The sequence below is a fragment of the Kogia breviceps genome, chromosome 19, assembly GCF_026419965.1.
Source record: "Kogia breviceps isolate mKogBre1 chromosome 19, mKogBre1 haplotype 1, whole genome shotgun sequence".
Taxonomy (NCBI): domain Eukaryota; kingdom Metazoa; phylum Chordata; class Mammalia; order Artiodactyla; family Physeteridae; genus Kogia; species Kogia breviceps.
In genome coordinates, this window is record NC_081328.1 from 53136192 (window position 1) to 53161407 (window position 25216).

The 25216-nt window shown below is 52.6% G+C and overlaps 1 long non-coding RNA gene across 1 annotated transcript in view; it reads left to right on the top strand.

Annotated features, from left to right (window-relative positions):
- Window positions 1-25216, top strand: part of LOC131747113 (uncharacterized) — a 179300-nt gene that overhangs the window by 123932 nt on the left and 30152 nt on the right. The window contains exon 2 of the long non-coding RNA XR_010838040.1: window positions 4231-4298. This is a non-coding gene — a long non-coding RNA (uncharacterized lncRNA). The remainder of the gene's footprint in view (window positions 1-4230; window positions 4299-25216) is intronic.

A 25216-nucleotide genomic window follows, 5' to 3' on the forward strand; every position in this document is an offset into this window, starting at 1 on the left:
TCCAAGCTGTTTCTGATTTCACAAGCCATCCTGCAACTTCTATTCTGACTGTTTTTAAAAATTGCATCTATAGTTTTATTTCTAGTTCAAGACGATGACTACCCCTGGCATTTTTATTATTTATTGAAAACCATGGCATTTTTTTCCCTTACCAAACAATGCCTGTTTGTTTTAGACGTGCAAAAATGAGAACGCAGATCACCCATCATGACAGCTGTTAACCTTTGCTTTTTCTTCCAGGTTTGTTTTTATAACCTCTGCAATTCTGTGATTATTTTTACAACAATAATAATAGCTAGCATTTATTTCTTACTTACTACGGGCCAGGAAATGTGCCGTGCAGTTGAACACATGGTTTAATTTAGCACCAATAAGCAGCTTGTGAAATGGAGACCAGTGTAGTTCTATTTTACATCCTCAGATAGAAATAACATAATGGTGGTGGCTAAGAGGCTTACTAGGGGTGGCAGGCAGAGAAAGGCTTTTGTGCCCTTCTATAGCAAGAGAAAAATGGTTTTTTGGCTCTTAATAAATGTTTATTGTTAAACTGCAGCGTACAGAGCATTCAATACTGTGTCCCTGGAAAATACGTTTCCATAGCATAAAATATGTACTAGATAAGAAAAAATATATACAATAGCAGTAGGCAAGTGCTCTCACTTTAATCATAATTCTAAATTACTTACTTTCATATTAACATAGATATTTCATAAACCAAGAGAAACTGAGCTAAGTATTATGTACTTTTTAATGGTTAACACGAGTCAAAGAATTTGTATTTAAAAGTGATCAGGAGCTGGTAATTAAAATAAATAAATAAAAATAAATAAACCTTAATCCTGACCTGGAGACAAATCCCGGTAAAGATCCAGGTTCATTTTTCTTATTGCTCGAACCCTCGAATTCATCGTGTGAATTTGCCCGATTAAATGGTATAATTATCTTTTATAGGCCTGGGTGGGGTGGATGCTCAGTGTTTAAGCTGCAGGGGGGGTGGCCAGCGGTAGCACTCAACAAAGGGTCTCAGTGAAGACGGGGAGGTCGCGCGGGAGACTGGGAGGAAGTAGGCAGATCAGGGCTGAATGAAGAGTTTTGTGGCCTTAGGCACTTTTATCTTGGGGGGGGGGGCCCTTTCCTGGTAAAAATCAATCAATCGGTCAATAATGGTATTTTACGCCTCCATAAAAGGATGAATATCACCCAGGCTGGATTCATTGTTACATAGGCGTTAACGGTATTGTCAAATTATTCCTTTTAATTTTAAAAGAAATCGGAACATTTTCGTGGGCCCCTAAATTATCGTTGAGTCCTGGGCAGGTGTGCCCAGTGGGTGTGTCGGCCTTAGGTAGGTTCCTAGAAAGGGGACCTGGCAGTTTGGTGTCCTGACAGCGACTTGGCTTGTTTTGTAGAAGTCCCTCCCCTGTGATTTTGGACCCACTCAGAAGGTTCAAGAGCTCCCCCCAAACTGCATCCCTTTTTGGCCAGAGGCGGGGCTCTCGCTGACACCGTGTTGAAATCCTGTGCTCTAGCCCATTTATTCTTCTTTCCCCACCCTGGTCCTCTCCTGCAGCGGTCTGCTGTGGGACGGGACATGTTTCAGGCTAATGTTTTCTTGGGGCCTCACCAGCCGGGCCCTTTGTTCCTCAGTCCCAGTTATCCAGGAGGACCCGCTCCTTGCATCTTGGTTGGAGGTGGTTGGACCGAGAACCACCCGGTGATGTTTGGCTCACAGCATCCGCGAGATGTGAGGAAGGAACCTGTCAGGGTTGGGGGGTGCGGGAGGCAGGCAGGGACCTGGGGTGGGTGGGCCGGCTGTGGGTAGCCTGTGGCAGTCTCTGGCCTGCCTTGGAGGTTTGGCGTTGGGTGTGGCGCGCTGCTGTTGCCCTGCTTGCAAGGGACGGTCGTCTGCTTCGCATCCCGCTGGTGCCCTGGAGATGCACAGGCAGCGGGGAGGCATGTGTGCAGAGCCTCAGCAGATGTGGCAGCCAGTGTGCTGTGGGCAGAGAGGAAGCATCCGTGCTCCATCCAGCCTCCCGAGAGGCCCTGCATCTTGTCTGCCCTGGATGGCCATGCCGACGAGAAGAGCAAAGGGGAAAGAGACCCCTGCTTGTTTTAAAGACCAGAGCAAACACAAACCACTCTGTTCAAAGCAGTGGTTCTTAGGAATGTATTTCAGGCTAGAGGCTGGATTGCCTAGAACTGGATTATAGGAGAGGGGGAGGGGCCGCTCTCTCTTGGGATACAAGTAATGTCTCTCTCACCCTCCTACACTGCAGGAGTCAGCCGGGCAGGTCCGGAAACCAGCTGGCGAAGAGGGGAAAGCCCTAGCGGAAGAGCGGGGAGGGGTCAGCTTGCCTGAGGTTTCTGGGGAGGGGGATAAGGAGGTTTGAGGGGATCCCTTCTAAGCTCTCGCTTCTGTGGACCACCAGCGTTGGGTTCACCCAGGAGCCTGTCAGAAATGCAGAATCTCCGCCCGCCACGTCAGACCTACTGAATCTCCAGGTGGTCAGATGGTCCTCCAACTTTGCTGCATATTAGACTTTCCCTGGGAACTTAAAAAAAAAAATCCAGTGCCCGGACCTTAATCGGGACCAATCAGAACCACGGAGGGCAGGACCCAGGCTTCCCCTTGGGCAGCAGGAATGGCGATTTCAGAGAGTAGCCGATGAGTCTGGAGACCCTCCCTCCCCTCCCCATCTCATTCCCCCACCATAAGATTTAAAGAAGACGCCCTCGAGTGTCCCACTATCTCCCCTCCAATGCCTGCTGCTAAATTGGCTGGATTGAGATGTCCTGGGGGCGGGGTGAGTTGAGAGTCACTTGCGTTAAATTTCTGCCCCTCTCCCCTGGAAGGCTGATTGGAATCGTTTCCGGTCACCTAGGCTTGAGCTTGAGTGAGTTTATCGGATGCTTTCCACCTAATAAGCCGAACACGGGTGGGGCAGGCGGGCGGCTTTGCATCAAATAGGAACAGGAATGGGAATCCATTCTGGGTGCTGGGGTTGGAGTTGGAGGGCACATTGCTGTCTTGCTTTTACTTCTTTTCAATGAGTTGCCTAGCATTTGCGAGTTGTCTGGTTAGGTCCCAAGAGTTGCACGGTTCATCGGAGCTAAAACTGTCAAGTTCTCTGCTCCATGGTCAAGAGGCCTGTGCCGCATTTGAGGTTGGCTGTGGTTGAGGAAGCCAGCCCAGCGAACATGTCCCCAGGATTGGGGGGAGGGGGTCCTGGAGCGCACGGGGATCCTGATCCAGCGGCTGCAGCCCAGCCCCATCCTCGGAAACTCTAGAAACCTAGGGAGTGATCCAAGCCCCACGATGATGTGTGTACATCCAGCGAAGGAACAAAACGCCACCCAAACAATCCTTTCTCTTGTGAGTGAAGGTTACAGGTTTTCTGTTTCAAACCTGATGGTGTTGTTTTCCTCCCTTTTCTTTCTTCTCTCTGTTTTCATTTGCCAACCTAAGGGTCTAGAGTGATTTCTTTGAGCCTTATGATGGCGGAGCTTAGAATGAGGCTATTATCTTTAAACACCTTTTGAAATACTACTCTTCCTGGTGTCTGAATTAGGTTGAACAGAGGTCGGATTTAAAGATTAAATATCTATTCTTTTGCAGCAACAGCGTCTGTGCTGGTGACTGTGCGTGTTTGCTCAGGAATTCTACGGGTGGTGTGGAATAGCCTTGTTCTCTAGAAGCCCGCAAAGGAGTAAAATTAATAAAAGCATAGCTAATATTTATTGAGTGCACAGAGCTAGGTGTTGCTCATGTGTTATCTCATTCAGTGAATTCAAACATATCATAAGGTCAGAGTGTATAAAAATTCAGAAATACTGTCATAGAAATCTTTGAGCAGAAGTCTCCCCAACTCAGGACTGTGGCAGTAGATTAATTTTGTAGTAAAGGTCCGTTGTGAATTTAAATTTCGTTATAACTTAAAAAAAATGACTATCCAGTGTCATACCCATTCATGTCTTTTAGTTTATTCTAGACCTAGTTTATTATGGTGATAACCTATATTTCTTTGAAAGTATCCTTCAGTTTGCCATGTAGACGACGGATAGGACATGGATTTCTCCCTTTATTCTGAATTAATGTAGTTTTATTCTACATTGAAGAATAAACAGCTATAAACTCCTGTGTCCCTGGGAGGCTGTCTGGCATTCGTTTTAAGCTTGAAGATGAGTTTCGTTATCCGGTTTCCTGTTGTAAATCTCCCTTTCTTTCTCTAGGTGAAATCAGAGGTTCGTGGCTGACCTGCGTAGGTGCTTTGAACCGAGAAAGAAGGACAAGATAAAAGGTGAGCTGCACATAGTAATCAGGGCACAGCCCTGCTGTTCCTCTTGCTTTGGGGGTTCTGCTCCTTCCGTGTCTGTCATACCTGGTTGCCCCAATATCCCTACGCACCTGCGTGCCAGCCTGGAGTGGTAACTGGCAGGCCGGAGCCTTGCACTGGCCATCAGAGAGGGTCCAGAGACGCAGGCTGATACATTCTAACAGTCATCACGATTAATTCAGGCCAGGCTGTACTCTCACAGCTTTCACTTAGGTGAACTCAGTCTTACCTCTCACAGCCCAAGCCAGTCAGTCACGTTATACCCAGCCTACAGAGGAGGAAACCGAGGTCCAGTCATTCACCCCGGGGCTGCACAGTTAACTAGCGAGGGAGCCAGGGTTCAAAGCCAGAGCTGGCGCCGGCGCTGTGATCTCTTTCCATTCCGAGTGACAGCGAATTGTCCCAGCCGCCCGGTGCACCGTGCGTCAGTGTTCCTGCCGCCTGCTCTTTAGACGCGTGGGTCCGGGGCGGGACACAGATGTCTCGCGTTTTGCAGGGAGAACCATCAGGTAGGTGACTCCAAGGCTGCAGGATTCAAGGGGAACGCAGGGCTTCTGGAATGCTGCTGACTGCAGTCTGGCCCTAATAAAGCAGGATGTGGGCAAGGGGCCACTCCCTGGGTGCGAGGGCTGGGTTGCCTATAGCTCTCTAGACCCCTTCACCCACAGAAGCTGCAGTTCTGGCTGTAAGTCCCAGGCACACGTACACGTCAGTCCTGCCAAGGTAGCTGGAAGCTCGGAACGTGGGCATGTTTGACTGGAGGCAGCAGATGGTCTAAAAAAGGGCGTGCTGTGCTATGCAGAGCAGGGCTTTGGAACTGGGAGATTATGGTGCAAATTCGCCACTGTTGGTCTAGCATCAGGGTAAACAGCATGGACCCAGAAGTCCTGGGTTCAAATCTTACTTCTGCTACTTTCTCATGTTGTGACCACAGGGCTGGTGACCTTCACTCCTCCAAACCTCAGTTTCCACGTCTGTAAAATGGGGATAATAAGGATTATCCCTGCCACGGTGTGATGTGAAACGAGAGAATACACCGGGTTAGGTGCCTGGCACCGTGCCTGGGACATGCGAAGCCTACAATCAATGTCAGTGGTGGTGGTGTTGTTTTTCTTGCTAGCTCTGGACATGATCTTGGGTAAATTACTAAGCCTCGGTTTCCTCATCTGGAAGCTGGTGATGCTAAGGCCTTATCCTCAGGGGAGGTTGTGAGTTAAATGAGATATGTGATGCTAATCCCTCCATCCACTAGAATACCCAGTCCCAACAATTGCTCTACAGCGATTTTCCAATTAAAAAAACTTTTTTATTAGAGTATAGCTGCTTTGCAATGTTGTGTTAGTTTCAGGTGTACAGCAAAGTGAATCAGTTATACATATATTCATTGTTTTTCAGACTCTTTCCCCTTGTAGGTGATTACAGAATACTGAGTAGAGTTCCCTGTGCTATACAGTAGGTCTTTGTTCATTACCTATTTTATATATAGTCGTGTGTATATGTCACTCCCAATCTCCCAATTTATCCCTCCCTGCTCCTTACCCCCTGGTAACCCTAAGTTTGTTTTCTACATCTGTGACTCTACTTCTGTCTCGTAAATAAGTTCATTTGTCTCCTTTTTTTAGATTCCACACGGAAGCGATATCATACAACATTTGTCTTTCTCTGTGTGCCTCACTTCACTCAGTAAGACAATCTCGAGGTCCATCCATGTTGCTGCAAGCCCGGTTTTCCAGTCTGACCCTTCTCTCTTCCCAGCCGCCCCTGCTCTTGACTTTGGTAGCACAAGCTGGGACACACCCTAGGGGCTCCAACCTTTGGAATTCCAGTCTTTCTTTTCCAAAGTAATTCTATTTGTGTTTTCCCTAAGCCTCTTTCTTAAACGCAGCATTCATCATGTCGCTTTCTGACTGAAAACAAACAAAGGAGAAACCTTCCGTGGGTTTCTATCCATCCTCTCAGCAAACAGATCTCACTGGGCACCTATCCTTATCGCCCACCACTTCGCACTCGAATTTGAAGCCTTTCAGCTGAGCTCACCTGCTTTGGATCCTACCCCCCAAGACTGGATTGTTTCTGCCCCCCCCTGCCTCTGTGCCCTCCCCACACCCTCTCCCTGTGTCCCCATCCGTGTGCCTCACCTCCTCAGAACCCCCCACCCGCAGGGGCGGCGCACATCACCTTACTTTCAGGACTTCACCTGCCCTCCCGCTGGGCCTTCCCAGCTGGTGCGTTGCCAGTGGCTGGAGGCGGGGTGGGGCTTGTTTTCTGTTACTGGGGTGTTTTGTTTATCCCACCCCTTTGTCGCCGCTGCTCATTCTAGGACCTGCACAGACTGGGTGCTCAGACGATGATGGTGTGGATTACCTGGTGGGAGATGGGCCTGGAAAGGAGAGTCAGTTGCTTCAATGAGGCTTTAGCTGCTGTGTGGCTTTGGCAGGCTGTGTGTGAGCCGTGGGGGCGGAGGCAGGGGGTTAATGAGTGACTCCAGGGGGATTTCCAGGCAAGTTGTGGGCACTGCCTTTCTGAGAACAGCGCTCTCTGCCTTAGCCCGCCCTCCCCCTCCCTCCCTGAACGACCCCCCCTCCCCCCGCCCCCGCACCTGAATGCCAGTTCATTCCATAAGAGGCACAGTCCCTACGCCCGTTGGGATGGCAGTGATGCCCTCATTCATTCTTTCATTCGTTCACCTAACAGATCGTTCTGGGGTTCCTGCTCTGTGGCAGGACTGTTCTAGGCAGAGAACATGATCCTGTTTTCATGGAGCTTGCTTTCCAGTGCGGTGTGGGGGGGTGTTGGGGGCGGGTTGATAATACGCAGAATAGCAAATAATTATCTAGTACATAAGAAGGTGATAGCATTGTGGAAAAGAAAATAGAAACAGGAGCTGTTCGCACGTGCTGGGTGGGGAGTAGAGGGCAGGTTGCAGCCTTGAATAGGTCAGACGAGAAGGTGACATCTGAGCAGGCCTTCAAGGAGGTGAGGTCTCTGCCAGCGACAGCTCCATCAAGGCCGAGGCAGGAGCGCACCTGGTGTCTTTGAGGACAGGAGCGCACGCAGGTGGCGGTTGGAACTCAGCGGGGGGAGCTCAGCGCCTGGGGGTGAGGCACAGGCCAGGAAGAGCCCCGGGGCCGCCAGGCTTTCCCTCCAGGGCCCTGGGAGCCACGGCAGGATTTGGAGCGAAGCCGTGCCGGCAGCCCACTTACTAGGGGCCTGTATGGAAGCCGAGAGGCCGGGGCAGCTGGGGCATGAGGGTACGGACAAAAGGGACACTGCACGTGCCTTTTCTCTCCTCTTTGCTCACATACACGTGGCAGTAGGATGAAGGTGAAGGTGAGGATGAGCTGAAACCCCCGCTACCACTTACCAGGGGCGGAGTCTCAACAGCTGTGCCTGCCTTACTCAGCTGAGGCTCTCGCACTGGGGTTGGGGCTTCGCCCGAGGATCAGCGTCCCCTCATCCCTGCCGGTGGAGCCGCCCGGGGTCACACGGGCAGGCTGCAGACCCGGCAGCCAAGAACAGTAGTGACAGAGGAAGCAATAAAGGAAATAGGGAAAAACTGACAAGAGCAGAGAGACCAGCTACCCATGCCTCCCCGTTCCGGCTGTGTCAGGGCGGTGAGGGCTGCAGGCTGCTCTCCAAGGACCCCTGGTAGGGGGGTTCTCACCCCTCGGAGTGACCAGTACTGCTCAAGGCCACCGCCTTTCCCCGTCCCCCCGAGAACAGGGGCCCTGACAAGTGCGGGGGCGCATGGCAGGATTGTAGGAGTGTCATGGCTCTTCTTTCATCTTTCCTGTCCTGTGGTCACAGGGGCCACCAAGGTGGGCACGCTGAGGGTGGTCCAGAGCTCACCTCAGGAACAGGGTCTTTCTTAAAATGCTGCCGGGAAGACCTGGTCTTGGCTGTTGGCAAATGCCCTGCGATGGCAGGTGCACGGAAGACGCGGCCCCTAACGCACCTGAAACTAACACAACGCTGTAAACCAACTGTAGTCCAAACTATAAAATAAAAACTTTTTTAAAAAGCAACAACAACGAAGGAAAAAAGGAAGAAAACTCAGCCCATAATGGAATGCCTGCCGTGCCCATCTTTGGGGGACTTCTCTGTGACTCATACGTGATGGCGGAAGAGGTAGCTGAGGACTGTGACCCAGACCCCCGTGTACCTGATGACGCCTTCCTTATAAGCGTGTCCGTGCTCTGTTGGAAACACTTGAAGAAAGGAAGAGACGAAGGGCACAGTGGAATCTTTTGCTGCATATTTCCCCCACGCTCGAGTGTACTTCCAAATGGCCGCACCGAGCTCCCGGGTACCGGCTCTCCTGGGGACACTTTCCTACCCAGCGCCTTGCACTCTGTTACTTCCCAACCAAATGGCCCAGGGAGATGGAGCGAGATGGTGGTCCGATGGCTGGGCCCATGGAGCAGTAGTCGTAAGCAGTAATATTAAAATATTACCGACTTGCATTGATTGAGCAGACTTCCTTTCAACCAACGATCATGTTCACTGCCCTTGAGCCCCAGAGGCTCCTGTGTGAGATCATCGGGAAGAGGAACTATTTTCACAGATGAAAAATCTGACGCCCCGTGGGAGGACGGGCTCTTTCCTCCGGTCCATCCATTGTGTGTGTGTCTCTGTGTGTGTGTGTGTGTGTGTGTGTGTCTGTATGTGTGTGTGTGGTTGGTCGGGGAGAGGTGCTGCTGCGGCTAAAATGGTGATTCCTGCCATAACCATAATTGAGAGGGAAAAGCTGGGGCTCTGGGAAGACAAGCACGTCCCAGTTCTGAGCTGCCGTGGGGATGACCTCACCCAGGGGACGAGAGCCATCCAGAGGACGCGCCGACGGAACTTTCCCTCGGGGTCCAAATGTGAGTCACCGTGGCTCTGCTCCCTGCAGCGGGCTCCGTCCCCAGGCCTCCCACTTCACCCTGGGACGTCGTGGTCACTGGTCAGGCCTCATGATTCACTCGGTCCCTCAAGCCAGCAGCCGGGGGTGGAGTCTCTCTCCTGGCACCTGTCCCCTCAGTGCTATCAACGCAGATGCTATGTGCGGGACGTGTGTAGCAGGGAAAGCACCTCACACCCTGCAGGGGTCAGGCCAAAGCCACTGCCACAGCCAGTGGATTTCAAAATGCAGTTTGGAAAGTACGGGGTGCTCCGTGGAGCGAAGACAGCCACAGCCTGACCTCTCTGAGCCCCCGGGGATGAGTCACGCTGTGATACCTGAGAGGTGGGGGGTGACAGAGCTCACCAACAAGGAGCTCCATGTTGGCGCCCCCTCTAGACAAGCGAATTCACCCAAAAGGCCAGCGGCTGGCAGGGTGTCAGGTTTCTCACCACACCCAGGGCTCAGCCTCTGCTGTCATTTCTCCTCCTTGGTTTTCATCTTCTAAGGATAGAAATAGTGTCATCTTTTCTCAATCTGTCAGTCTCACACCTGCTGGCAGCTCCTGGCCAGGAGATGCCCAGTTGCTATCCAATCTGATGTCATCTCTGTTTACTGTCTGTTTTAGAAACCAGGTAGTGAGAGGGACTTTTTGAGGATGAAAAAAAAGTAAATCCCCGAAACTACTTCAGTGAGAGTTGTTTTTTCTTTTTTTTTTTTACACTCTTGTGCTTTATTTTCATATTTTCCTTTTCTCTCTCTAACTTTGTCTTTTTAATTACAAAAAAAAAAAAATTATTTTGTAGGAGAGAAAGTGGGGAAGGAAGGATTACCCCAAGAGGTATATGAGTTTGTTTTCCCAGATGAGATTTATTAGATGTCTGTCTGGGTGATTCCTCCTGAGAGATTTACTCCAGACCCACCCTAGGAGCCTGATGCCAGCATCTTGGCCTTGGTGGCCAGTCCTGCCTCTCACCTGACACAAGAAGGAGGGAAGCATGTTAATAGCAATGGGACTCAGTTTACCTACCTTCAACCCCTGTTATTCCCAAGAGGGAAGCTGACTTATTGCCTCACAGTTGTGTCCTTTGGTTCATCAGTTCTGGAACTTTCCACTTCTGGTCCGTTCCCAAACAGAGGGTTGGGAAGGTAGGAGAGCGCCATTAAAGGTCAAAGGTGACACAGACCTCACCCAGCCTCAGGCCTGGGTGGACACCTGTCAGGCTGTCTCTCCAGACTCCTGGTGGGTCCCAGTTGAGGGAGTGAGATGAAGAGCAGGAAGGGTGGAGGCTGGGTATCAGGGACGCTGTTTGGCCTAAACCAACGAGGGTCAGCTCCACAGGGCTCAGCTGACCCGGAAAACAGGTGGTCGAAGGTATGGGCACGAATGTCCCTTGGCCAAGGTGTGAGAGCTTGTGTGAAGCTCCGGTGACTCACGCTGCGAACGATAAAAGAGAAGTGACTCACTTGCAACCCTGAACGAGACCTCCTCAGGCCGCCAGCACCTGTCTGGGACATGGTTAGTTATTAACGCTGCCGGTAAGAGTGTCATGGGAACCGGACGCTGGCCTGGATTTGCTGGAGGCGGCCTGACTGCTCACAGCTCCCACGCCATCCACTCACCTTCTTAGGGCTCCTTCCGGCCTGACCCCAGGTGCAGAAGAGGCCATGGACCTCTTCGTTGTAGAACATCTCGCAAGGTGTCCCTCGGGGTGCAAATTCCACAAAGGACGAGGTTTGGTGAGGGGAAACCGCGGCTGACAGATCGGCCCGAACACGGGCGTTCCGGGAGTGGACCGCGGATGGGCTGGCCCTGCCCGCCTGCTCTCCCTGCCCTGAGGGCGCTGCCCCCAGAGTTCTGCTTTCTGGGGCTCCGTCAGACCTGCAGTGCATGGCTTCGGGTGGTGTGGGCGACATTGTCCAGGGGCCCCGCCGAAGAGGAACTCTGCCGCCTCCCGTGGAGGCCCCGGACCCGGGATCGTCAACTCAGGCCCTGCTGACCTGTGAGGGTCAGTAGGTAGCGTTCTTGCTCCATTCTGCTCTGCGGGCAGCCCACCACGTCCTGAGGCTGCTTGGGACAGCCTAGGGAAACAGAGGGCCCGGCTCTGAGCACGTTTACCGGGCAGGTTGGGAAAGCTGTAGCTTGTGAGTTGAGCACGGCCTTCAAATCAGCTCTGCCCTCCTTCTTTTCCATGCCTGGAAAAGGACGCAGTGGGGGCACTTCCTTGGCAGTCCAGTGGTTAAGACTTCACCTTCCAATGCAAGGGGTGCAGGTTCGATCCCTGGTCAGGGAACTAAGATCCCACGTGCCTCACAGCCAAAAAAAAAAAAAAAAAAATAGCCAAAGCATAAAACAGAAGCAATATTGTAATAGACTCAATAAAGACTTAACAAATGGTCCACGTCGGAAAAAATCTTTAAAAATAAAAAAATGTATACAGTGGGCAGCTTCTCCTCCCGGGTCCCCCAAAAGCATCCTTCACTGCTCTTGGGGCGGCCCAGCCTGGGCACAAGCCGTGCCTCCCTCCCTCCCTCCCTCCCCCAAGTCCATGCCCTTCCACTTCCAGGCGTCAAACGGGAGGACAGATTGAGTGGGAAGAGGTGGGAATTTTGGTGAGTCAGGCTCCCAGGGTCCAAAAAGGAAGCCCATTGCCCGGAGGGAAGAGCCGTCCCCCAGTATTTGTTGGCACATGTAAAGCCCTAAAGTCCTGGAGGGCAGGACACGGAGGGTGGGGTCACCATTTGCGCCCTGGGCCGTGGAAGGAGCCCTGGACTGGCCACCGGGGCCCGTACTCCCTGGGTGGCCCTGAGGAAGGCATCGAGCTACCGCGGCAGAGTTTCTGCGTCTGTGAAGTGGGAATCATAACAACGCCTGTCCTGCCTACTTGACACGGTCTGTGTGAGGCCAGCTGAGATCACCGAGCACGTGACAGGGCTCCCGGACCGGCAAAGGCCACCCAGGTTGGGGTTGAGATACCGGGGTGCTTATGGAGATTAGCAGTAAAGCAGGGCCTGAGGCTTGTGCTTTCCTGGGAAGGAGGCTTCGCAGGCACCCACCTGTGGCTTAAGGGCTTCTTGGGCCTCACACAGCTGATAAGTCACCGCCCGGTGCGTGTGCTTTGCCTGGGCCAGCCCGAACAGACAACCTGCCCTTGGCTGCTGCAGGGCCTCCTCCTCTGCCTTCTCTCCCTTTCTTAGTGGACAGGGCAGGAGCAAAAAGAGATCCGAGGGTCTTGCCTCTTAGGTTTTCCCGAGACACCTTCTGACTGCTCATGTAGGAACTCTGGTGGCGCCGAGGCCACGTGATCATTGTGGTGGTGATTTTGGTGTCTCCTGCCGTAGGATCTGTCCTGCTTTGTCACCTTCTAGCCATCACAGAAGAGAGAGGCGCATCGGAATGTCCGATCGTATGCTGTATACCAAGGAGGTGCTTGACCAATAGTTGTTGAATACACAAATCATCTAATTCTTAGTTTATGTTCCATGCATTCGCTGAAAGGAGGACTGTTGAGATTGAAGGGATCTTTCCTGATGGGGCAATAACCATCTATTTAGTGCCTTTTTTGTTTTGTTTTCTGTGGTACGCGGGCCTCTCACTGTTGTGGCCTCTCCCGTTGCGGAGCACAGGCTCCGGACGCGCAGGATCAGCGGCCATGGCTCACGGGTCCAGCCGCTCCGCGGCACGTGGGATCTTCCCGGACCGGGGCACGAACCCGCGTCCCCCGCATCGGCAGGCGGACTCTCAACCACTGCGCCACCAGGGAAGCCCAAACCCAACTCTTTTGACTATCTAATCCCATCCCCCATTCACACCCAGGACCTCCTATACGTCTTTCCAGAGAGGTGTTTCCTGCGTGAACACCTCAACGACCGAGAATTCCATCTCTCCTAAGGCCACCCCCTCTCACGCTGGCAACTCCAGCTGTTGGGAAGTTCATTCATTGAGGGATCTGCTTCTGGATACTTCCAAAAGGGATTGAATTCTGGGACCTGGAAGAATCCAAGGAGACTGAGGTTACTGAGACTTGAAGAAGTGGAGAGAGAAAGGAGCTGCAGACCACCTGTAGGGGGTTAAATAGTATCCCCCAGAATTCATGTCCACCTAGCACCTCACAGTGGGGCTTTACTTGGAAATAGGGTCTTCACAGATGTGGTCAGTTAAGGATCCAATGGCAAGTCCTTAGGAGAGAAGAGAAGGGGAGACAGACACAGAGGAGAAGGCCACGTGAGCTTGGAGGCAGAGTGGAGTGATGTGTCCACAAGCCAAGGCTTGCTGGGAGCCACCGGAAGCTGGGAGAGAGGCTCCCTCAAGGCCTCCAGAGAGGCACCAAGCGTGCCGACACCTTGACTTTGGACTTCCGACCTCCAGAACTGCGAGAAGACAGATGTCTGTTGTTCCAGGCCACCTATTAGCAGCCTTGGGAAAACCAAAAACGCCGTCCAACTGCACAGAGCACCGTCAGAGTACAGAGGCGGAGAGAAAGATGCTTCTTGGGGGCCTGGAGGAAGCAGACTTGAGGTGAGGCGCCGAGGGGAGTGGGCTGCACGTCAGGGAGGCTCATCTGTTGGGGAGGAGGGTCTGCGGGCCGGAGGAGCCCCTGGGCGGAGGACCACGACTCCAGGCTGTGGTGTATATAGAGGAGAACCCGTTTGCCAGGAAGCTGGACAGTCTTCAGAGCCCAGAAAGGTGCCCACCCTGGATTCTCTGACTCTGACCTCTCTCTGCGAGACTGTCCCCACTTCCTCCTTCTTTATTCATGGAAAGGGATCAAACCAAACTTAACCCTTACGCCACCCTGCAAATAAATATGTGACTTTTACAATGACAGAAGTGATGATAGATGCTTACCATTGGAAACATTTACAAAAGGCAAGGAAAATAGTTAGGATCCATATTCAGTTGTATATTACTCCATTACTATGAAATAGTATTCCTGTATTTTTATGGGTATTATTTCATCACAGCGTTATGATGTGGTAATTTTTGAACATGTTCAATGCTGCTTTTGTTGTTTTCTTTTGCTGTGAAATAAGGCCCTGATGACAATCCTGGTAGCAGGAACTGTATTCGTATCTGTACTAGTTTCCTGCGGCTGCTGTAACAAATTACCACCAACTTGGTGGTTTTAAAAAACACACATTTATGATGAATTGGGCAATTGGCTTTGACATGTATACCCTGATGTGTATAAAATTGATGACTAATAAGAACCTGCTGTATAAAAAAATAAATTAAATAAAATTCAAACAATACCAAAAACAAAACAAAACAAAAAACACACACATTTATTCTCTTACAGTTCTGGACGCCAGAAGTCTAGAATGAGTGTCATGGGGCTCAAATCAAGTTGTTGGCAGGGCTGGTTCCTTCTGGGGGCTCCCGGGGGGAGACTTGTCCCCGGCCTCTCCCAGGTTCTGGAGGCTGTCAGCATACCTTGAACTTGTAGCCAACTCACTCCCGTCCTTACCTTTGTGGTCCTATCGTATCTTCCTCTCTGGAGTCAGATCCTCCTCTGCTTCCCTCTTCTAAGGACACTTGTGATTGCATTTAGGGCTCATCTGGATAATCCAGAATCATCTCCCCCGTTTAAGAGCCTTAATCTCATTTGCCACCTAAGGTAACATGTCTAGGTCCCAGAGATTAGAATATGTCTATCTTGGGGGAGGGGCACGTTAAGACGTGTCATTATTGAGCCTATTACCATGTCCACGACTATTTTCTTACAATAAATTCCTGTAAGTGGAAATAAAGGGTGAAAGGGCAAAACTAACCTTGCGTGAAATGTTTGGAGAAAGTCTGCAGAGTTCAGTAGATTGAACCAGTGTCTTTTTTTTTTTTTTTAAACATCTTTATTGGAGTATAATTGGTTTACAATGCTGTGTTAGTTTCTGCTTTATAACAAAGTGAATCGGCTATACATATACATATATCCCCGTATCTCCTCCCGCTTGCGTCTCCCTCCCACCCTCCCTACCTGGTGTCTTTTTGCTACTGTCCCTTTAAGAGCCCTTCTTAGCTCTCCTTGGAGTCAGATCTGATGGGGAAGGGCGGGGGCAGGGGGGCAGGCTGTAGATTGAAATCCCCCATTAGAAGGAATCATTTAAAGTTAGCCTCTAGGAAGCTCGGGGCTAATGAGATAATTCCCATTAGGAGAAGAGGAAGGAAGTGAAGGTGGCTTGACATCCCTTCTGTCTCTAATTTATATGATTCACTGAGACCTCCCCCTCTTCCCCCCTGGGGCCCCCCTCCTCCGGCTGGTTTCACTGTCCACCCTCGTCCTGCCAGCCAGGACTCTGGTTTCCAGCAAGTCCCAGCATGCCGAGAAACCTGGGAAGGTTGCCTTCTGCCCAGATGAGGCGTTCGGGCTCTTTTCTTGGCAGCTGTGTCCAAGGATCTGTTCTTTGCCTCTTTCTCTTTTCCCAGAGCCTCGCCCAGCTCCCCTCCACCTCCACCCATGCCCAACCAACCGGGCTGAGGACTGGTGTCTGTGGGACCAAAGAGAAGAGAAAAGCTTTCAACAGAACACAGGCAGGCTCCAGGAGACCTCAGAGGCCACGGCTGCCAAGATCTTGTTTGCCCCACCGCCCCATCCCTCTGTACTTGCAGAGGGAAGAGAGAGAGAGAAAAAAGAAGGGAGGGAGAGAACAAGAGAAGGAGCCTTCTCTTCCTGTCTTGCCCCGCTGCGTACACTTTTGGTCAAAGCTCTCTCTGCAAACGTGAAAATCCAGTTTGGGTCTTTAATTAGAAACGTGTGAAGTAGCCTAAGGTTCAGGGCTATTCGAGTTCACATCAAACCCTGGAAACACATCTGGGGGTTGCCGAGAGGGACACCCAGTCTCATTGCGGGCATGTTGCCATCAGACGTGCCTCTGTCCTTCACTGGACCTGGTGGGGACGATGCTAGCCACACTCCACGCCCCCGTGTCCAGGAAGGGTCCCTGGCACGTCAAGGGAGGTGGGGCTCTTTCTTGCCCCTGGTTTCATTCTTTTCCTCCTCTCATCCTCCCCAAGGGAGGCCATATGGTGGAGTGTTCTGAGTCGGAGCCCAGGGCCAGAGCCGAGCTGGCCCCGGGGACAGCCCCGCGGCCCTGATGTGCCGTGTGGGTGGCCCGTCCTGTGAACTTGCTGCCTGACCTCCCAGAGCCTCCGAGAGCCCAGCTGCAGCCTCGGGGAACAGCCTGGCCCCGCCGTGACCGCAGGGCGCTGAGACCCAGCTTCCCTGTCACCTTGACACACGCACCGCACGCTGTCCGGGCCGGGGCCGGGGCCGACAAGACAGGCATCCTTCCCTGTTGGGTCGGCTTTTCAGGCTGTGGCGTCTCTAATGAGAGTGAGACAGAGACAGACAAGCCAGGGGTGTAAGGAAGACAGGACACACGTTAAGAGCATGAGAGAAGCCAGGGAAAGACGTACGAGTTGAAGGCAGAGGGGGGGCTCTGTGCACCTCGCCATTGCGTGATGGCAGAGGTGGAGTTCCCAGTGGCCTCAGCTAGGCTGGAGTCAAGGGCGCGGTCCTGTTCTGTCGGTGGCCTTGTGCACGGCCTTTGTCACCTGCTCGTGACTCGTGGCTGCCTCCCCACCTCCCTGCACCTGGAGTTCCCAGACTTTAGGCGCCGTCGAGGGAGCATGGAAAGAGGTAAGGGTTAATCTCAATGCTAGAAACAACTTGGTGGATCAAATAAGGGGGAAAAAAAGGAGTGATGGAAGATAGAGCTGGAGTTTCGTACACCCCTTAGGTCTGGGCTACACCGGGAGTATAACCAAGGCATTACTTCCTCCTTCCTTGGAAACGTACTACCTGGATTCTTTACTAGAGACAGCGCTACGGGGAAATACGGTAATAGTGGCAAACACTACTCATTGAGTCTGTGTCCTCCTCGCAACCCTGCGATGGAGGAGGTATGACCATTATTCCTGCTTACACGTGGATTAAAGAGCGTGGAGGTCCCTTGCCCGGGACCCAGGATGTGAACCTTGATCTGACTCTGTGTCATTGAGCTAAGGTGTCTCCAGTGAGATGTGCTCCCCTGAAGCTTCTCCCGTTGGTAGGACTGAGTGTCCGTGCCACCGAGTTGCCAGCGATTCACTTGTTCGTTCGTTCGTTCATTCATTCGTTCATTCATGTGCCTCTTCAGGTCCACACGGTAAGCCAGGCACTCTGAACGCAAAGGAGAAAATGCTGGCCTCACCCCTCCAGCTGCCAGACCCGCGTGGGCCTCAGGAAGGTTCAGGAGGCATTCAGGCACCTGCCAGCACCTGCCTTCCTTCAGTGCACACACGCTCCTTCTGTCCAGGCCGATGCGCAGGCCGTCTTGGTGTCCAGATCCAGACAGCTCAGAGGTCCCTCCGTGTCCTCACTGCGGGTGGGTTGCAGGCCTGGAACACTAGGATAGGCAGTGGAGTCCAACAAGGGACGTCAAGGATCAGGTGTGAGGGCTGCCAGTTTCCCCCTCTTGAGGGAAGAGTGTAGTAAACGCCCTGCTCCCTGGAACCCCCTCCCTGGCGTGACTCACAGAGGGGAGAGGAGCTCCTGCATGGTCCCCAAGTAGGCGTCTCCTTGTCCCCGGCTACCCACGGTTGCAACAGGGCTGGGACACTCCCGGTCCCGGTCCCTCATTTGCTGTCGTTAAATGGGCCATCTGAAGAGAGAGAGGAGAAGGGCCTTGTGATTGGCCGTTGGACGGCCCCCGAGGGACATATTGCATGACAAGGAGAGGACAGAGGGAGGCTGGGACTGGGGTCCCTATAGTCTTAAAGTCCATCTTTGGGAACAGTCCCGTGAGGATAAACAAGGGGTCTGGGCCGGCTGGTTCGGAAGCGTCTTTGATCCACCTAGAAGTTAATGCTTTTCAGCAGAGAACCACAGAGCAGCCCCACCCAGGGCCATAGAGATAACAGGCCGGGCAAATCACCCACCACCGGCCTCTTGATAATGCCGGGCTTTATTGAGGCCCGGTTTTCGCCCAATGGGAACACATCCGGCGAGCATCAAAGGGAGCCCGCGTCACCTTGTGCAAAGAATCCCGGGCCCTCAGGTGTGTGCGTGTTGGGAAGGGTGTGTGCGTGGCTGTGTGTGCACAAGGCTGCCCGTTGGCAATTTCCTTTCTAGAGATCAGAGGCCAGCAGCCCCAGAGGGGCCTTGACAAGTCACAGACTCCCTTGTTCTGGCTGGTCCAGCTCCTAAGATGTACCTGCAGGTGATGGCTTAACATCTTACGTGGAAGAGCCACTCCATGTTGTTTTGTCCTTGACTGTATGCTCCAAAGGCAGTTGGTATAAGAATTTTAAGGGAGGGGACTTCCCTAGAGGTCCAGCAGTTAAGACTCCACCCTTCCAGTGCAGGGGGCTCAGGTTCCATCCCTGGTCAGGGAACTAAGATCCCACGTGCTGCATGGTGCAGCCAAAAAAAAAAGAAGAAGAAGAATTTTGAGGGAGAAATGAGGTGGATATGCTCAGAAAGAACAAAGCTTATCATTTGGGGAACGCAGACGTGCTCCTTTGTTGATTTTGAAGGTTTTTGCACTCTGCGGATCAGACCTCAGGGTTGTAGACCTCGCCTGTAAGAGTGAAAGAAACAGGGCGGGCATGGGGGATGGTGGAAGAATAAATGCGATGTGTAAGGTCACATCTTTGCAGGGATAGAGCGATGGAGACAGTGGTGGAGTGTGGTCCTGGGGGGGAAGGGGCATCCTCCCCACCTGCCCTCAGGCTGTGCCTCTCGGCCGGCGGCCGCCTCAGATTTCATCTGGGCAGGCGGGCTGCTGGGCATCGTGCGTGGGCCCCTGGAGACAGGAGCAGAGAAACACCACCCTACAGCAGAACATCTGGAAGCTTTTTAAAGTTTATTTTGCAACGCATTTGCAAGAGTCAGGACATTTGCACACAAGGTTTACAGGCTGGAGGGAACCCAGGAGTTGTAGTTAAGATGTTGAGATGCATTCTGTTCTGTTTTTTTTTTTTTTAATATAAATTATTTATTTATTTTCGGCTGTGTTGGGTCTTTGTTGCTGCACGCGGGCTTTCTCTAGTTGCGGCGAGCGGGGGCTACTCTTCGTTGCGGTGCACGGGCTTCAGTAGTTGTGGCACGTGGGCTCAGTAGTTGTGGCTCGCGGGCTCTAGAGCGCAGGCTCAGTAGTTGTGGCGCAGCACGGGCTTAGTTGCTCCGTGGCGTGTGGGATCCTCCCGGACCAGGGCTCGAACCCATGTCCCCTGCATTGGCAGGGGGATTCTTAACCACTGCGCCACCAGGGAGGCCCAAGAGTGAGATGCATTCTGACTCTGTGAGGAAGGGCGGTATGTAGGAAAGGAGGCGGGAGCCTTGGAAATGGTCAGTAGGAGCCGTAAAGTCCTACGTATTCTTTGCCCAGGAACCTGTTCAAAGTCTCTGGGAACACAGAAGCCCCACCTGGGCTCCTTGCCTCTTCGATAGCACTGGTACAGGGCAGCCGGATTTCTTCTGCCTTATTCCAATCAGGTGCATTAAGTGGACTGAGAGAACCTCCAGAAAGAGAAGGGCGCACACTGGGAGGCTCCAGGCCACTGAGCCTTCTCCTCTTAGAGCCCCACGGGGAGGTAGCGGCTCCCGTAGGAGTTCTGGACGCGCACCTGTTGCTCATCTTTACATCCGAGCGGCCCAGCGCGGCTGACGTAGGCAGGGACCAGAGAGGCTAGTCCATCCTGGTGCTCTGAGCATCCTCTTGTCCCCCCCCCCCCCCGCTCTTTCCTTATCACCTCCTTCCCATCCTCCTCTCTTTTTTTTCTCCCTCTTTCTCCTTTCCTCCACCTCCTCCCCATGCCTCCCCCAGTGACATCCCGGACTTCACGATTTGGGCCAAAGGAAACAAGGAAACGCTTGGCTGAGCATTTGGGCCGGGCAGGCTGGGGCTGAAATAATGAAGGAAAAAGCCCCGGGCAGGAGAGAGAATTTACACATGACTGCATCCTGCTTTTCACGAAGTCAGAGCGTCAACCTGTCAACCTGTTCCGCCCTCCCTCTTGCTTGGTGGCTGGTTTCTCATTTAATTCTCTCCTCCCTTTCCACTCCGACCTACTTAGAGACCCCCAGCCAAGCTTGTTTTCAGGGCTACATTCAATACCTGTGGAGTTTCTCCCTGCTCAGAGCGTATCCCTGTGGAGGCTTCAGGTTTCAGTGCCTGGGGAGTTTACCAGCTGGATGGAGAAGGTAGGCTCTTCGTTTCTAAATAGGCCCCGTGGCTGCATCGCTGTCTTTATGGAGACTGTTGTTCTTGTTGAGCGAGAGCTCTTGTTTGTAGTGCCTGGCGGGAGCTGGGTCACTGTGTGCTGGGTTCACTAAGGGAGGAAACTGAGGCTTCGTGTTGTTATCCATGGGAGACGCTGAAAGGTGTCCACCCCGTTCTGACGGGAAACGAGGCGACACAGCCACCAGGGAGGGATTCCACACGCCATCCAGCCACCCCGCCTGGCAGCTGGGATGTTCCTTCCCAGGTCTGCCCGGGTCGCCCTCATTACGGTCTCTGCCTAGGAGTATCTTGTGTCCTGGCCATCGTCAGGGCTCAGCTGTGTCCCCAGCTTGGGGCAGGCCCTCCTCTGGGCCCAGTGGCCCTTTGCAGTGTGCAGCGGTTCTCAGCGCTGGCCTCATGTCGGCATCACCTGGACAGCTTTAACTGCTGCCTCGTCCTGTCCTAGTGGGTTCCGGCCTCACCAGGCTGGGGTGAGAATTTTGGCCTGGGAATCTTGAAGAACTCCCCAGGTGATTCTAATGTGCCGCCAAAGTCAAGAATGAACCGCTACTCAGAGGTGGTGTTTCTCCACGGGGGGGGGGGGGGGCGATTTTGTTGCCCGCTCCGCCCCCGACCCCAGATGTAGGCCGGGGTCTGGGACATTTTCAACACTGAGAGGGGCTTCTCCCGGCTTCTCGTGGGTAGAGGTCAGGGATATGCTGCTGAGCATCTTACAATGCATAGGACAGCATCCCCGGCCCCGCCCCTGACCAAGAATTATCCTGCCCCGAAGTCACTAGTGCCAGAATTTGAGAAACCTGGCTCTAGAATGGTGGTTTCACCCTTGAGTGTGCGCCAGACTGACCCAGAGGGCTTGTTAAGACACAGAATGCTGAGTTCCACCCCCAGAGGCTTTGATTCAGTAAGTCTGGGGTGGGGCCTGGGCATTTGCATTTCTAAGTTCCCAGGTGCTTCTGAAGCTGTTGTCAAGGGCTGCATATTGAGGACCCCTACTCTAGAATGACTGAATCCTGTTTCCCTAGATCTGTGGTATATTGGATCCATTATGATTAGTAGACAACTCTAAAATAACAGTGACTTAATAACTGAGGCAGAAGAGCATTCTCTCTCACGTAACAGAAATCCAAAGAAAGGCCATCCGTCCGCAGCTAGTATGGCAGTTCTGGAGTTATCAGGGATCTAGACTTCCACCTTCTGGTTAGATTATCTTAGTGCATGACTCCCATTTTCATTGGAGCCCCTCAAAGTACAAGATGGTTGCTGGGGCACCAGCCATTATGTCCTCGTTGGAAGCAGAAGGGAGTAAAGGCAGATAGGGAAAAATGGGGTTCCCTCAAACACCTTTTGAACAGCCTCCCCAGGAGTTCCACAGCACTTTTCACTTCCATTTCTTTGACCAGATCTTAGTCACATGGCCCTAGCTAAGCTGCCAAGGGAGGCTGAGAAACCTAGTCTTTTTACTCTGGGTCACAATGTGCCAGCCAAAAATCAGAGTTACGTTGCTTAGTAGAAAAGGGAGAATAGATACTGGGGTGGGCACTTAACAGCGTCTGCCCGCATCTGCATGTCTAATCCTTCTTAAGAGGTATCATTTATTTGGCATCTGCCACGTGCCATGTGCTTTTCATGCAGTATCTCATTTAATCCTAAAAGCTCTGCAGGGCGGATGACAATATTACCTCTAATTTTGCAGATGACAAAACTGAGGCTTTCAGAGATGAAGCTCTTGTGGCCGCACGGCCACCAGTGGTGTCATCTGAGAGCCCACTTCAAAGCTTGGGCCGCTGCTTTGCCTCAGTTACTTTCAGAGACTTGACTTTTTCCTTCTCGGCCTGTAGAGTGGCCGTTAGACCTCTCCAAGCCAAATTCCCTACTGTCGTTGGTACTCATACTGTGATACCCTCTTCTCTGGGTCTGTGGGGAAACAGACAAGATAGGCCCTGATTGACAAGACTCATTTCCTCTGTGCCGCCATAAAATTATCACAGACTTAGCGGCTTTAAACAAGACTCATTTATTCTCTTAGAGCCTCTTAGGTGAGTCAGTTTCACAGGCCTGAAGTCAAGGTATCTGCAGGGCCGTTTCCTTCTGGAAGCTCTAGGGAAGAGTTTGTTTCCTGGCCTTTCTAGCTTCTGGGGGGGCCACCTGCTTCCCTTGCCTCATGCTTTCTTCCTTGAATCGGCTCGCTCCAGCCTCTGGCTTTCGTTATCACATCTCCTGCACCTTCTCCTGTGTCACATCTCCCTCCGCCTCCCTGTTATAAGGAGACCTGTGATTACATTTGCCCCGGCTCCCCCGATAATCCAGGATAATCTCTGCATCTCAAGATCCTTAACTTTCGCTGTAGAAGGTAACGTTCACAGGGTGCTGGATTTATTAGGATGTGCGTATCTTTGGGGGGCTGATACGCAGCCCGTCACAGGGGCCGTCTTGCTGCTGTTCTTCCTTTCCTGCTCCCCAGTTTCTCTCCCATGGGCTGTTGCACATGTCAACTCTACGTGCATTTTACTTCCGTCCCGGGAGTTTTCAAAGAGGCCAGAGGCAGGGTCTGGAGGGCCAGGTGGTGCTTTGGAGGCTTGTGTAACCAGCTCCTAGGGGCCACAGCAACGGGCCTGAAAACATTCGAGTGGGAGAAGACTGAGGGAAGGGGATCCGGCCCCAGAGGTGGCAGAGTAACTTAACCCGGGACATGATGCTGGAGGGAGAGGCAAGAACAGCCGCCCTGGCGGCCCCAGGTCCTAACCCCTCCGGGCTGGGTTTCTAAGTGATCTTTCAAACCTCCAGGCGCCTGCTGACCCAAGGTCCCCACTGCCTTTCTCCGAGCTAACAGAGGCGTGTCTTTGGCCAAATGCAAATGCTACACCTAGGAGAGTTTGCCGAGAGGAGGGGTGGGTGTCAGGCTCTGCCTAGGCTGTGGTCCAAACCCCGGTTTCCTCCCCTGGGTCCGTGCGCTCGTTTCCACCCCGCCCCCCAGCCCCCTTGGCGGGGTCTGCCGGGCTGGGATGAGTCCGGGGAGGGGTCGGGGTGGTGTCGTGTGTTTTGCTTTTAATTTTATTTTGCCCATGCCTCCCGACATTCCCCTCTGCGTTTCATGTCCCACTGCCAAGTGCATGTGGTTGCCGGGCGACAAGAAGGAAGTCGCTGGGTGATTCACCCGGCCGCTGCCAGTGAATTTGCTATAGCTGCGGGAGCCTCCCCGGGGAAAGGGCTTCTCCCCGGTTCCCTCTGGGGCAGCTCAGAGGGCTGCTGGCCAGGAGGGGAAAGAAACCCAGAAGGTTTAGCAGAACTTTGAGGTTGTTGGGGGGCGTTTGGGGGTCCAAAGGAAAGAGGGTGTCCAGAGGTCCTGGACAACACCTGGGCGAGGCGTCTGGTTTCCCTCTTGGCCACCAATCGGAGATCCGCCTGGGGCACCTGGGCGCCTCTGCTTAGGCTCCTTGGCTGGCTTTTTTGGGGTGCTGACTCCTGCCTGTGCAGACTCTCTCTCCCGTCACACTTATCCTGCAGACGAGTGTCCTGAAGCGTCTTCTTCCTACCCGACCTCCTCCAGGCCCTTAGGTGGTGTCCTCCCATCTCTAACAATCAGCACCCTTCTCTCAGAGCAGCTCGTCCAATGTGGTGCTTGTGAACGCATGGATTTGCAAGCTGTTCCTCGTAGGTTGATGGTGGTCATTAGAACCAGAGACGTGGAGCCCGGATTATCTGGGTTCGTGACTAGGTCTCAGCGGTTTTCAAATGGAGAAGTCCCCTGAGGGCATTTAACGGTAATAAACGTATTTGCCGCTCAGAAATGGGTTAGATGGCGTGCTAGGAAGCCAGGAAAGCATGGCGAGTCCTACTGCGTCTTCATTTGCTTGCAGTCAGCATTACAGAAAGAGAACTGTGTTAAGTCGTATCTTCCCATTTCCTCGGAGGGGCCCCATCCACTCTGGATAATCTCCTAATTCGTTCTTAAGGGTCTTGTGAAAGCAGAGAGACGTTCCAGCTGAAGTGCGCGTTAGGATGAGGGACCAGATGCTTGTCACCCTATGTTGAGAACACTGGCATCCTCTGTACCTCAGTTTTCCCGCGTGTGAGCCGGGTGGTCTGACACCTCCATGCCCCCGGCCCCATATCTCGTGGACATGACAGGGACATGCTGAAAAATAGAATTTCCCACTTCCTCTGAGCAGGCTGTATTCAGTGAGGGTTTTTTGTTGTTGTCGTTGTTGTTTTTTTAATAATCGGTTATGGGTGTAGTGGTGAGATTTGTGTAGAGGGTTCGCAGCCGTGATTCAGCATACAGGGAGTTCCTCGAACGGTATAAATCGGCCTTTCTTCTTCCTTAATGAAAATAATGCTTTTCGAAGCAGTGGATGTTCTGTTCAGTAGCTAGAACATTCTGGACTAAAGGCAGTAAGATGATGCTCATTGTTGAAAGACAGAAGCCGGACTCTCGCTGTTATGCTATTTTTTGGTCCGCAGCCCTGGAAGGCAGGACAGGTAAAGAGCTGTTCCTCTTCACCCACACTTCCCACCAGGAGGCTTAGTTTGCCACTAGGACCACCGCAGGACCTGGCTTAGATAGGACCGTCTCTCAAGAGGCAAGAGCTCTGGATTTGATTGAGAATTCTTATCTTGGAGAATAAAGAAACTTCTGGATTGGAGAAGACATTTGGGGAGAAAGCAAAGACCCTTGCCCTGAGGAATGGTGTCTGTGTTGACCTGCGTGAACTGGAGGCCACCTACAATTAAAGAAGATGCCAGGATCCCGGGCCTTCTTCTTCCTTCCGGTGGGAAA